Raw genomic sequence first — 13,130 nt, 5'->3', positions numbered from 1 at the left:
ACAGAGTTGGACAGCCATTCTGTCTATACTATAAGGGGTTGTTTGGTTCGTTTCCTAGATATAGGGAAATGCAATTCCATGTAGGGGTTGTTTGGTTGGTTTCCTAAAAATCAAGAATAGGAAATTGGGTCATGGAAATCTCAAAAGCATCAATTTCCTCCATTTCCATCCCTAAAACTCACCACAACATCAAATAAAATATTATTTTCATCTAACAACTCATCCACTTTATCCAATTTTCATCCATCAACTCATCTCATATCATCTCCTAAAAAACCAAACACAAGAAATAGGTCACATCATCCAACTCATCTCATCTCATCTTTAAAAATCACTCACATCATCCAATAATATGGTGACAACTCATCTCATCTCATTAACATTTTATTTTCTCTCATTTCCTTAAAAAATCCAAGGAATTTGATTTCCTTAAGTGTGTGTCACATCATCCAATAATATAATGACAACTCATCTCATCTCATCTCTTATTTTTAAGAATGAACCAAACACAAGAGAAGAACCTATTATAAGAAATAGGTTTCTTATAATCTATTTCCTTTTTTTTTTAACTAACCAAACAACCTCAAAACAAGTTTTCTTAAAAAATCACTCACATCATCCAATAATATGGTGACAACTCATCTCATCTCATCTCTTATTATATGATTTCCTTCTTTTTTTAGCCAACCAAACAACCATAATTTTTTTTTTTAAATATGTTTCCTATTCTTTGATTTTCTTCTTCTTTAGCCAAACAAACAGGCCCGTAAAGAAACTCAAGTTTTAAGTTTTCCAAATTTTTCTTAGAAATTGATTGTTTTGGTTTGGTTCGCATATAAAATATGGTGGGAAACCAATGTATTTACTTTTCTTGTGTATGGTTTGCATGGAAAAAAGGAAAAACTTTTGTTGATTTGACATTTTTCACTTTTCTTGTGTTTGGTTGGTGTTGAAGTGGGTAGGGAAAAGTGTTTATGGTTATCATGATAAGATTACCCCCATTGTAGACAAACACGAGAAGTTAGAAATAACACTAGATGAAAGTTAGAACTAACACGAGAGCCACTAGAACTAACATGGGCTCAACTAGAACTAACATACCACTAAAACTAACGCTTATATTAGAAATAACACTAGCTGGAAGTTAGAACTAACACGACATTAGCTAGAACTAACACGAAAACCACTAGAACTAACAGGGGCTCAACTAGAACTAACAGGCCACTAGAACTAACGTTTATATTAGAAATAACACTAGGTGGAAGTTAGAACTAACACGACATCAGCTAGAACTAACACGAGAACCACTAGAACTAACAATGGCTCAACTAGAACCAACATACCATTAGAACTAACGCTTATATTAGAAATAACACTAGCTGCAAGTTAGAACTAGCACGACATCAACTAGAACTAACACGAGAGCCACTAGAACTAACATGGGCTCAACAGAACTAATAGACCACTACAACTAACACTTATATTAGAAATAACACTAGCTAGAAGTTAAAACTAACTAACACGACATCATCTAGAACTAACACGACATCCTATAATCATTTGCAGACCCCTCCCAACCTGCTAAAACATATGTGAACAACTTGTTTGGGGTGCAAGCTGCAAGTACATTCTGTGCAACACCTTTGCGGCCTCGAAAGCGTGGAACAAGATTAATCGAAAGCATTGCATTAACATGAGTCACATCTATCATACCAATGTAATCCTATAATACGGATATTACACAACTAAATTAAAATTTATTTTTATTGATTATACATGTAAATATGATTAAAGTGTAGATATACCTTGAAATAAGGGTAGTACATCGGGTTGTTCTCTTGGGGAATTTCATTGAGGGCTTGTCTCAGGTACCGTGCATGCAGACAAATAATTGCTTGTAATACAATGTTGAAATATCTACTAACTGTCTCCCCTGATCTTATAAAATAAGATCTGACAATGTGATTTTTAGATTTATGACCCAAAATGTTTAGGTGTCATGATAAGTTGTTCTTCCACTGTTATATTCGACGAGTCTTTTAGCAGGCTATTGTTCCTCATTATACTCGCTAGTTTAACAAAAGCACCACTACGTATTCTAATATAATTTACGCAACTATCGCTAAAACTATTATAAATACGCTCTCTGTGTTCAATTCTAGCCCTCTCTTGTCTTTTTTTCCTCACATGGACCACTACGAATTGATTTACGTCTGGCTTGCATTCTCCTTATGACTGTAATTATTATAATAAAAATGGATAGGGCAACATCTTGAACCATATTAATAACACTTTGTTCATCGGAACAATCCCCATCCTCATCCATCTACGATGAAAACATAAAATTGAAATAATTAATATATCTAGCAAGCATCTATGTACAATATCAATACTAAAAACTACCATCAATTAAGACAACCAACATAAATGACACACAAATGAGAAAGTCACCATACCAAATATAGTAAATAATGATTGTACGTAGAATAATTAACTCACATTACAACAAACAAAAACACTGCCTCCACTCTTGAAGGCTAAAACAAAATAAATATCAAAATTCTTGATTATTGACTAGAACATAATAATTAACTTTTAGGCAATAAATAAGGTTATATTGCAACAACACGTACTTAAAAATCACAAGATACAGAATGAGCATGAAATTGAGTGTTGATTGTTGATTATTGAAGAAAAACAATAAATTAACTAGCCTTATACCATTCTTGATTATCTAAAATTACAAATTAAAGATCCAATGAGAGGTATTTATTCCTGAACACTAGAATTTTTAAGCATGTACATACAACACATAGTAATTGAGCATAAATCTGACGAATTTCAGATCTCAACATCCAAGGGAGCTCGACGACGAGCAAAAATATCAACCAAAAGACCCAACAACATAGAGCTAAACAAGCTTGTGTCGGCCTATTAAAAAAACAACCATGGTAGCTCGATGACAAGCACTATAGCAACTAAAAAACCCAACAACATAGCGCTAAATGAGCTTGAATCAGCCTATTAACAAAAAACAGCCACGATAGCTTGACGACGACCACAAATAGCAGCAAAAAACCTAATAACATAGAGCTAAACAAGCTTGAATCAACCTATTAACAAAAAACAGCCACAAGAGCTCGATGACGAGCACAAATAGAAGCCAAAAACCCAACAATATAGAGCTAAACAAGCTCGAATCAGCCTATTAATAACAAACAACCATGAGAGCTCGACGATGAAGCAATTTCAGAACAAAACAGTAACTTTGAATGATATTTCAAAGCTAGGGTTTATTATTTATACCTCAACTTCAACGACGAAGAAACCCATGACAGAAATCCAGGAAAAGACGAAGACGATGAAGACAGCGACGAAGAAATCATGGGAGATTTTTGACGGGAGGCGAGGGGTGAGGAGGTTACCCTAGTGTAGCTAATCGGTTGGGGAAGGAAATTGGGGAGAATCAAGAGGGCAGTTCTCAGAGCGGCTAGGGTTTTCCTCGATTTCTCTAGGTTGGGAAGGAAAATCGAGGAGGGAAAAAATTCCTAGGTGGTGGCGTTTTTAGTAGAGTTTTCTCCCTTCTCCCCGAGCGAACCAAAGCGAGGAAATGAAAAGGGCGGAAACAAAAAAGACGACATGGAGGTGGTGTCAGGTGTAGAAACGTATTTCTTCGGCCCTTTTAAGGAACCAAACATGCCCTTTTAGTAAATTCCTTGTGGGGATACCACGTTTGAAGAGCATTTACTATCATAATAGAAATTTGAGGAAATAATTTTGTCCGTCAAAGTGAGGAACACTCTTTTTTTATCATTGCTTATTTCTATAATATTTTAAATTACGAAATAAAACTATGATTTAACTCGCATAATTGGAATTACAATTTGATTTTTCTTATACGTACTATGATCCCCCCCCCCCAACTCTTTTTTTATTTATATCTCTAGAACATCCTAAACATGGTATAAGAACAAGATTTGAGCTTATATAACTAAATAGTAATATTTTTCATTTTTCTAGTATTTTAGTTTTAAATGACTTACTCTAATTACATTATTCTTAATAAACTTCTCAATAAAATTTCGTTAATAATATTTTTTATTTTAAATTACTAAAATAATAGTTTTGTAGCTCTATAATAAAATTGCATAACTCAAATCACCATCAAATTACTAATATGCACGATTAAAAATTAATTGAATAACAATTTCATATTTTTGCACGTGCATTATACTTGCGAATATGCTAGTTCAAAATATAAGGATTTGAGATACTATTCAAAATATAAGGATTTGAGATACTAATTCATTTAACTCCGTCAGTGCTGTGTTTATTGTCAGCACTGTCTATCCCAAGCCAGGATAAAGGACGAGGGCTGCGTTAGGTAGCCGTCAGCCAGCGTAAAACATAGTCGGATCCATATAAAATGAATCCTATAATATACTTGTTGGGCCGTCCCCACCGCGACGCGTTGCATCGATATCACCTCGATGCAATGATAAGTAAGAAATTGTGGTTTGTTAGGGCGTCCCCCGGAAGCGATGCATTACATCGATGTCACCCCGATATAATGACAAATAAGCAATGGTGTTATAAGAATCTACAATCCTCTAATAGGTTACCAAATAGTATTAGACATAGACTAGAATGGTCCAAAAGGGAAAATAGTAGGAGACATTTACAGGAAAATAGAATTAGATTAGCTACTTGGAATATAGGTACACTTACCGGAAATACTATAGAATTAGTAGAAGTCATGCATAGAAGAAAGATAAATATAGTTTTTTTAAAAGAAACTAAATGGATAGGTGAAAAATCTAGAGAAATTGAAAAAACTGGGTATAAACTTTTATACATGGGAAAAGAAAAGAATAGGAATGGAGTGGGAGTTCTTATAGATAATATAATAATAGGAAGTGTTGTAGAGGTAAAAAGAGTTGGAGATAGAATAATATTAATAAAATAGAATAATATTAATAAAAGTTATCTAAGGCATAGAGGTTGCACCACAAATAAACTTGCTCGAGAGTAGTAAAAGGAAATTTTGGGATAGATTAGATGAATTAGTACAAAGAATCCTATTTGGAGAGTGTTGATGTTAAGTAACCCAACAGTCAAATATATCAGGATGAGATTGATGAGGGGCTGCTCACTTCTCCGAATATCCGGTTTTGAGTTTAGTGGCTTTCAGCCTGTACAAATAGAAATTCGTGAGAGGACAGGGCTTGTTTCCCTCGTTGTACCTCCAACGATCAAGTCAGCTGGTGAACTTGAGTTGGTAAAATGAAGAACTATAAGAATTCTGGTGTGTAGTGCAGTATAATTAGTAGATATTGATTGGAAAATAGCCTCTATGAAAAGGAAGATTCAGATCAAGAAGATCCAAAAGTCTCCTTTTGTTAAGAATTGTATCTCTATTTATAGTGGTACTGGAAGGGTAGAATGGATATTTTAGCTGAGCACAGGATGGAGGTGAGTAGGTATGGGTTGGCGACTGCGTCAGCACCTACTTTACATGTGTCGGTCGGCGAGTAGAGGAGAGATCACATTAGCACTAAATGAGAAGTGATCGGAGGCATGACGGTGCTGACGTGGCCTGATGAGTCATGAAGACTATCGGGACTAGAGGTATGATGCACCTACCAAGCATTAAATGTGAAGCCAACATGCTATTAGTAGGAGAGGCTCGAGGCTGAAGTTGTCCTTTAGCTTCAATGAGAAGTAACGCCTTTCGAGTAAACCTCAGGAGGCGTCGAGTAACTGGTCGAGTGGGCTCGCTGCGAGTCGTCTTCGACAAGAGGACCGACAAGTACCACCATTTGTGTCAACATAAGGAGATGTCGAATCGACGGATCGGCTAGGTCGGGATCCTTGGTTTCTTTGACTGTCAATCTAACTTGGGCGGTGCATGCAGGGGGATACATATCCATTGCTAGCAAAGGGTGGTACTTTGGTGACTGAAAACACCATACAGTTAACCCTTTTTGCTTGGATTCGGCTTAGGCCAGGTCTGAGTGAAATGAGAGAAGATTTGGATGGACGTGGGTGTGTATTAAATGAAGGAACTAAAAAGTCATGTCAGATTTTATGTGGCTGACATCACTACACATTCTTTTTGACTGCAACAACTCTGCTTTTCATGGCTGATTATGGACTATTTGAGGTAAGTGGGCTGCGCCTCGATCCTCGAAGTGTCTCTTAGGATTCTGAGAATTAATTTTGCCCGTTGGCTAGAGTTTGATCCGACGATTCAGATCCTGGCAGTTATGGGTCCAACTGCCTATATATAGAACTAGAGCGAGTGAGATGGCGGCTATTGTCTTTTGAAATTCCCTTATTAAGAAGTCAAAACCTTTCCTGCTCATCTCTTTTTGATGATTATCTCTACATTCTGCGATGGCATCATATCCAGTTGACTAACATACTCTTCTGGCAGAGTTCCACTCAAAGGTGACCCAAGCACAGAAGAAGATGCTCTACGGGAGATTTGATATTCCCTATGAGTACTAGCTAATGGCCCGACGAGGTCGGAGGCCGTTTATGATCATGGGCCAGATCGGGCCTAGCTTACTTGAAGCATTTGGAGTTTGGACTGAGACTGCCCCTGCACCCCTTCCTCCAGCAAATTTTCACGGTGCTAGGGGTATCGCCTACCCAGATGAAGGTGAACGTCATCGCTACCTTGGTGGGGTTCATCGTAATCTACCATTGGCTGGGAATAAAGCCATCCTTGAGAGTCTTAGGCCGTTTGGTGACTGTGAAGGTGAACAAACTGAACCCCACTTCAACTTTAAAAATGGTGGGGAAGTGTAAACTCATCACTGGCCTTCTTGACTCTAACAAGGACTGGAAAGAAAAGTTTGTTTGGGTCGTGGTGGACGACTTGGAGTTAGGCTGCTCGAACTGGCTTAAGATAAGGAGGGAGACGCGCATGGAGGGTATCTTGCTCGATGCCGAGAGGGATGCACTTGACTAGATCAAGGCATATGCCGGCTCTTATCGAGTAGAGCATCTGTTTGACAACTCAGTCTTGCGGGTTGCTAATGTTTCGATCGTGCATCCTTCCGCTAAGGACCAGGAGAGGGCTTCAGCCCTTATCTTACGGACATCAAAAGCGGTGATGGTGCTGACTGCTCCTCTGGCTGACCCCCAAGAAGGCTCGTCTGCTAGGCCTGAGAAGCGTCTTTACCGTGACTTTCATCCAATGGAGGCCGAGACGACCGAGGCGGAGCCTTATGCTACCCTCATCCATGGACGAAGGAGGCGGCCCCGGAGAGATGAAGAACAAGAATCTCGAGCGCTCGAGACCGACATCATCCATCTGGATGAGTCGGTCCCGAAAGAGCCAGTTGAGACTCCCCAAGAAGAGGGAGCTGAGGCGAGAACTCCTGCTGATGAGGGAGGGTTGTCCGTCCATCGTAGTGAGTCAACTCGTCAGGAGAAGGAGACGGTCGAAGAGCATACAATGCCTCCTGTAGGGCTGGAGTACCCCTTTCTTCACCGCGTTGCTGAAATCAGTGAGGAAGAGTAGGAAAGGATGAGGCAATACCTCATCGGGACTTCGGGGGTCGGCCCTCAATATGGATAGGAGCCTAACTTAGAGCATCGCTTCCAGCCTTCTCACCATCTTGACGTCAGGGGGATGGTCCTTGGTTCTCACCTGACTCAGTCAAAGGTGGTTGAGCAGTTCTGATTTCCTCGGGATGAGGAGTTTTTGTAGGGGATTCCCAATGTCGGTCTCCACCTAAGCCTTCAGAGCTACTTGGTTCGAGGCGCTTTGGTGGAGCAAGAGATATATGGCTGGATGGAGTAGATCTGGACTTCATATCTCAAGCTTCTAGGGAAGGTTACTTCCTTGAGGGCTGACAGAGGGGTCGACTCGGAACGGGCTGCGGAGACGCAATCCCTAAGAGCTTTCGAGGTCGACAGGCTAAGGTGAGAGCCGGAGGAGAGCAATAGAAAGGCCAAGAGACTAGACGAGGCTCTCTGGGAGAGAGACCGCACTATAGTGCAGGTCAAGGCTTAGAAGTAGGCAGTGATGCATGCGAAACGTCAGATGCATGAGGAGCATACAGCGCTCGTCAAGCTTCAGGGGGAGGTCGCTCGCTTGCAAGAGCCTTACCGCTAGGAAATCATTGAGGGGGTATCACTAGAGCCTAACTGGAAAGACTGAAGTGACGATAGCCTGCAAGGCTGGGTATGACTACTTCTCGGCATAACTCCCACTCAAGATAAGGAACCCACCCGATCGCTTCCACTATCCCCCCATTATAGCCAAACGTCTAGATGAATTGGTGGAGATGGAAGCACTTGGAGGGGCGCTTGATCTTGGCAAGGAAGAGGGGGTGTCAGAAGAAGGAGGAGACTATTCGACTCCTCCGTCGGCTGCTCCCAGCGGTTACCTACCTATGACTCCAAGGGCGGGAATGGACCTCTCTTAGTCTCCTAGGACTTTCATGTCTCTTGCTCTTGTATAGTATATATGTATACATTTACCTTGTGTTTGGGGAGAAAATTGGTTTCTTCATTGAGGTACTCATTACAACTTCAGTCGTTACAATGAAAATAAAAATTGGTTTCTTCATTGAGGTACTCATTACAACTTCAGTCGTTACAATGAAAATACAAAAAGATAGTCTTTTTGAGGTACTCATTACAACTTCAGTCGTTACAATGAAAATACAAAAAGATAGTCTTTTTATAAGACTTTTATACAATGAAAATATAATTCTCGTCAAACAGTGCAGAGATCGTTTATCGGTCTTCTACTTACGTGGGATCTTGGCCTGTGATGGGGATGTTGATATCTGTGGACCACCTGATGATCAGATCAGATTTGAAGCTTCATCGATTCGTGAAGGAATCAAAAAGCCAAAGCGCTTATCTCGGCAACAGCGAGATAATTGCTCTTCTTAATATCACCGCAACGGGGTAATCTTAAGGGATGAACCGGGCTGCAGATCTGATGAACTCCTCTTCTTCATGCCGAAGAATACGCTAAAGTCTCCTCCTCCTCTCTAAAATTCATGGCTCTTCAGTCCTCAATCCGATATGGCTTCGCCAACGCTCGAGAATTCTAGCTCTAAAAAAATGAAGGCCCTGGGGCTGTATTTATAGGCTTCAGGAGCCCTGTATTCAGATAAGGACGATTGATTCTCTTTTATCTTCAGTTGAAACTACTTAACTATATTATCAAATCAGTTGGAACAAATCCATACGATTAACGATCGAAAAACCACCGAAAATACCAAAATCAGCATTTTTATGTATTGCAGACACTTCTGAGTGTCTTGGCTAAGCCAAGACACTTGAGAGTGTCTCGACCAAGCCGAGACACTTATAAGCCAAGACACTTGAGAGTGTCTCGACCAAGCCGAGACACTTAGAAGTGTCTTGGCCAAGCCAAGACACCACAGGGTGTCTCAGTTTGGCTTTTTTCTGGTTTTGGTTCGTCGAGTTTGTTTCCACCGTAAATTCATCGTCCGGACTCAGAATTACGCGGTTCAATATGCGTTGGAAAGCCAACGAGGAGATCTACAGGCTCCCATGATTGAATCATATGTAGAGTAAATAGGATACGAGGGGTGCTCCACCTTTTGTAAACGACGCGGGGCTCTCGATCAGCTCTTGTTCCCGTTATTCCGAAGTTTCGTTGCTTCGCATGGTCCGCCGACTCACTTCATGTGTTTGTTGTCATCACATGAGCTCCTGTGACTCGGATAGTGATGTTTATCATCTTCTCTCTGTCTCGAGCCATGTGTGGGGACATATATGTAATTTTTGACGTCTACAGATACCCTCTCCAAAGTGTTTCAGTCTCGTTTCTTTTATAGATGAGCCTGAAATAATTTGGATATGATCGGTCCAACCTTCAGTCGGTGTAAAAGGACCTGTTGATAGCTTTGATTCTTGACTCCTTCAATTTTCAATCTATTCGATGTTTTGACGAATAGCTAAAGTTCTCCCGGCGCTGCGTTTATCGTCTGGCCGTTGTTAAAATCTTGAATCAAAACCGGTGAGTTGATTTTGGCTCGTATCGTTGAGTTGACTTTGAACTGACTATCTCCATCACGATATATTGACTCGTATTGACTTTCATCACAATGTGTTGACTGGTGTTGACCTAGGGTTACGCGTTGACCGGCATTGGCCTGGGGTTTCGGATCACCCAACATTGACTTTTTCATAGTAACGCGTTGACTGGCATTGACCTAGGGTTACGCGTTGACCGATATTAACCTAGGATTTCGGATCGCTCGCTGTTAACACAATTTATACTTGTACGTTTGCTGGAGTATATATAGTTTAAGCTCTTAAGGTATTGGAACATGGCAGTCCTAACAGTTGGGGTTGCAGGACCAACTGTTAAAGATGATACGTCTATAGATATGGATCTTATCCTGAAGTTGTTGGATGCTCGAGTCACGAGACCAGTTAATAAAGCTGGTGCGTTAATGACTTATAGGATTTTTGACAAATCCTCAGCCATCAACGGATTTGATGAGCCTTTACCGACTACCGTTTGAGTTGGGCTAGCATGCAGATTGTTTAAATCCGTTCTACATGTAACGTTATGCTAAAAGAGTTAACTTCTTTAGTGCTATGATATTGAATACGTAGACTTCATCTTTCTTATGGGAATAGACTACCCGGCGACGTGTGTTAGATGTAGACTTAGGATTTTTGGGTAATCCCCAGCCATCAACGGATTTGACATGCCTTTACCGATTACCGTTTGAGTCGGGCTTGCATGCAGATTGTTTAAGTCTGTTCCGCATGTGACGTTGTGCTAAGAGAGTTAACTCTCTTAGTGCTACGATATTGAATACGTAGACTTCGTCTTTCTTACGGGAATAGACTACCCGGCAACGCGTGTTAGGCGCTAACTTATCCCTACTTAGGCTTCAGGATAAAATTCCTCAGGCTGGAATTCTGGTGTCTTCTTCAATCGGTGAAAGACTAAACCGACAACACGTGTTAGGCGTTGATTTATCCCTACTTAGGATTCGAAATAAAATTTCCCGCGCATGTGAAGCATGGATTTTGATGTTATTAATAACAACCTGCCACAATATCGAATATGTGGGCTTTTATCCTTTTTACGGTCAAGGACTAATCGGCAACGCGTGTTAGGCGCTGACTTATCCCTACTTAGGTTTCGGGATAAAATTCCCCAGACTGGAATTCTGGTGTCTTCTTCAATCGGTAAAAGACTAAACCGACAACGTGTGTTAGGCGTTGACTTATCCCTACTTAGGATTCGGGATAAAGTTCCCCGCACGTGTGAAGCACGGATTTTGGTGTTATTAATAACAACCTGCCATAATATCGCCTAACACGCGTTGCCGGTTAGTCCTTAACCGTAAAAAGGACAAAAGCCCACATATTCGATATTATGGCAGGTTGTTATTAATAACACCATAATCAGTGTCTTACACGCGTGGGGAATTTTATCCCGAATCCTAAGTAGGGATAAGTTAACGTCTAACACGCGTTGCCGGTTTAGTCTTTCACCGATTAAAAAAGACACCAAAATTCTAGTCTGGGGAATTTTATCCCGAAGCCTAAGTAGGGATAAGTCAGCGCCTAACACGCGTTGCCGGTTAGTCCTTGATCATAAAAAGGACAAAAGCCTACATATTCGACATTGTGGCAGGTTGTTATTAATAACACCATAATCTGTGCCTTACACGTGCGGGGAATTTTATCCCGAATCCTAAGTAGGGATAAGTCAACGCCTAACATGCGTTGTCGGTTTAGTCTTTCACCGATTGAAAAGGATACCAGAATGTCGAATATGTGTTAGGTGCTTTCTTCCTTCTGAGGAAGCGTTCGGCCTGCTCTTCGCTCGTCTTCAACTCTTTCCATGTGCTGGATGGTGCGACTCCCATAACTTCTAATATCTCAATAGATAGGTTGTTATGACATGTTTAGAGGATGAAGTCCTCCGTGATCGGATCTCGACAGTTCATCGCCTTATTCCGGAAACGTTTGATGAAGTCGTCGACTATCTCTTCGTCTTCCTGTTTCTTCTCAAAGAGTGTCCTGATGGATATCTCGGCGTCGTTGTCAAAGAAGTTACCGAGGAATGAGCTCTCCATATCGTCCTAGCTGTTGATGCTTCCAGGCTTGAGACGGCGATACCAATCGAAGGCAGGCCCGCGAAGGGTGCCAACGAATGACCAAACCATCAAGGCTTTATTACCGGAGATTGTTCCCAAGTGGGACTTAAAGTAGATTAGATGTTGAGTAGGCGAGCCCTTCCCGTCGAACGGCGTGAAGTTGATCAGGTTGAACTTCACCGGATATGGGATCGAATCCCACTCTTTCGGGTAAGGACACTGAATACCGGTCTTCTTTACCTCTCGAGCAGACATTAGAGCGTTAATTTTGCTCTCGAGGTCTTTCATCTTCTCGTCCTCATCTGTATCATGTTTTGGACGATTTTCGAGAGGAACAATGTGGTCACCCCCAGCATTATTATCTTTGGAAGGACCACCCCCAGCGTTGTTATTTGTAGGGAATGCATTTGAACCACCCCTAGTATTTTTAGGGGGTACGTCGGCCATGATGATTTCGTCCACTTCTGGATCACTGTCAACTGCGACGTTCTGGGTGCGACGGCTGGATTCACCAAGTTGATTGGATAGAGCCTGCATCTGCCGGTCATGCTCTTCCTTCATCTGTATCATGGCTATTTCCCCAAGTTGATTGGATAGAGCCTGCATCTGCCGGTCATGCTCTTCCTTCATCTGTATCATGGCTATTTCCTATTCAAACTTGAAGTTCTCTTTTTGCTTAGCCAAAGCATCCTCGATGATCTTGGTCATTTGCTCAATGTTGATCATGAACACTTCACGAGATTGTCCTATGCTGGATACCGTATTGTCAGAAATGTTCGCGGTGAAAATTGCCTTCATTGTTATCTCAAGTAATTGCTTTTTGGTTACAAAAGATCCGGTCTTTTTTAGATCCGTTTACAACGAAATCAAAGAAAAAGAAAAAAGATTACAACTTTCCTTCCGAACAAATCACGAGCTCCTGTTTTGCGATCGCTCGCTTGTGTGGGTTCTTTGCCGACGCCGGGGTTAATCCGTGGACCACCGCGCGATCTAGATCCGGTCGGATCT

This window comes from Asparagus officinalis, chromosome 7 (genome assembly GCF_001876935.1).
Source record: "Asparagus officinalis chromosome 7, Aspof.V1, whole genome shotgun sequence".
In the NCBI taxonomy this organism is placed as follows: Eukaryota; Viridiplantae; Streptophyta; class Magnoliopsida; order Asparagales; family Asparagaceae; genus Asparagus; species Asparagus officinalis.
The sequence above is the reverse complement of the archived record's forward strand: the minus strand, read 5'-3'. Positions refer to the sequence as shown.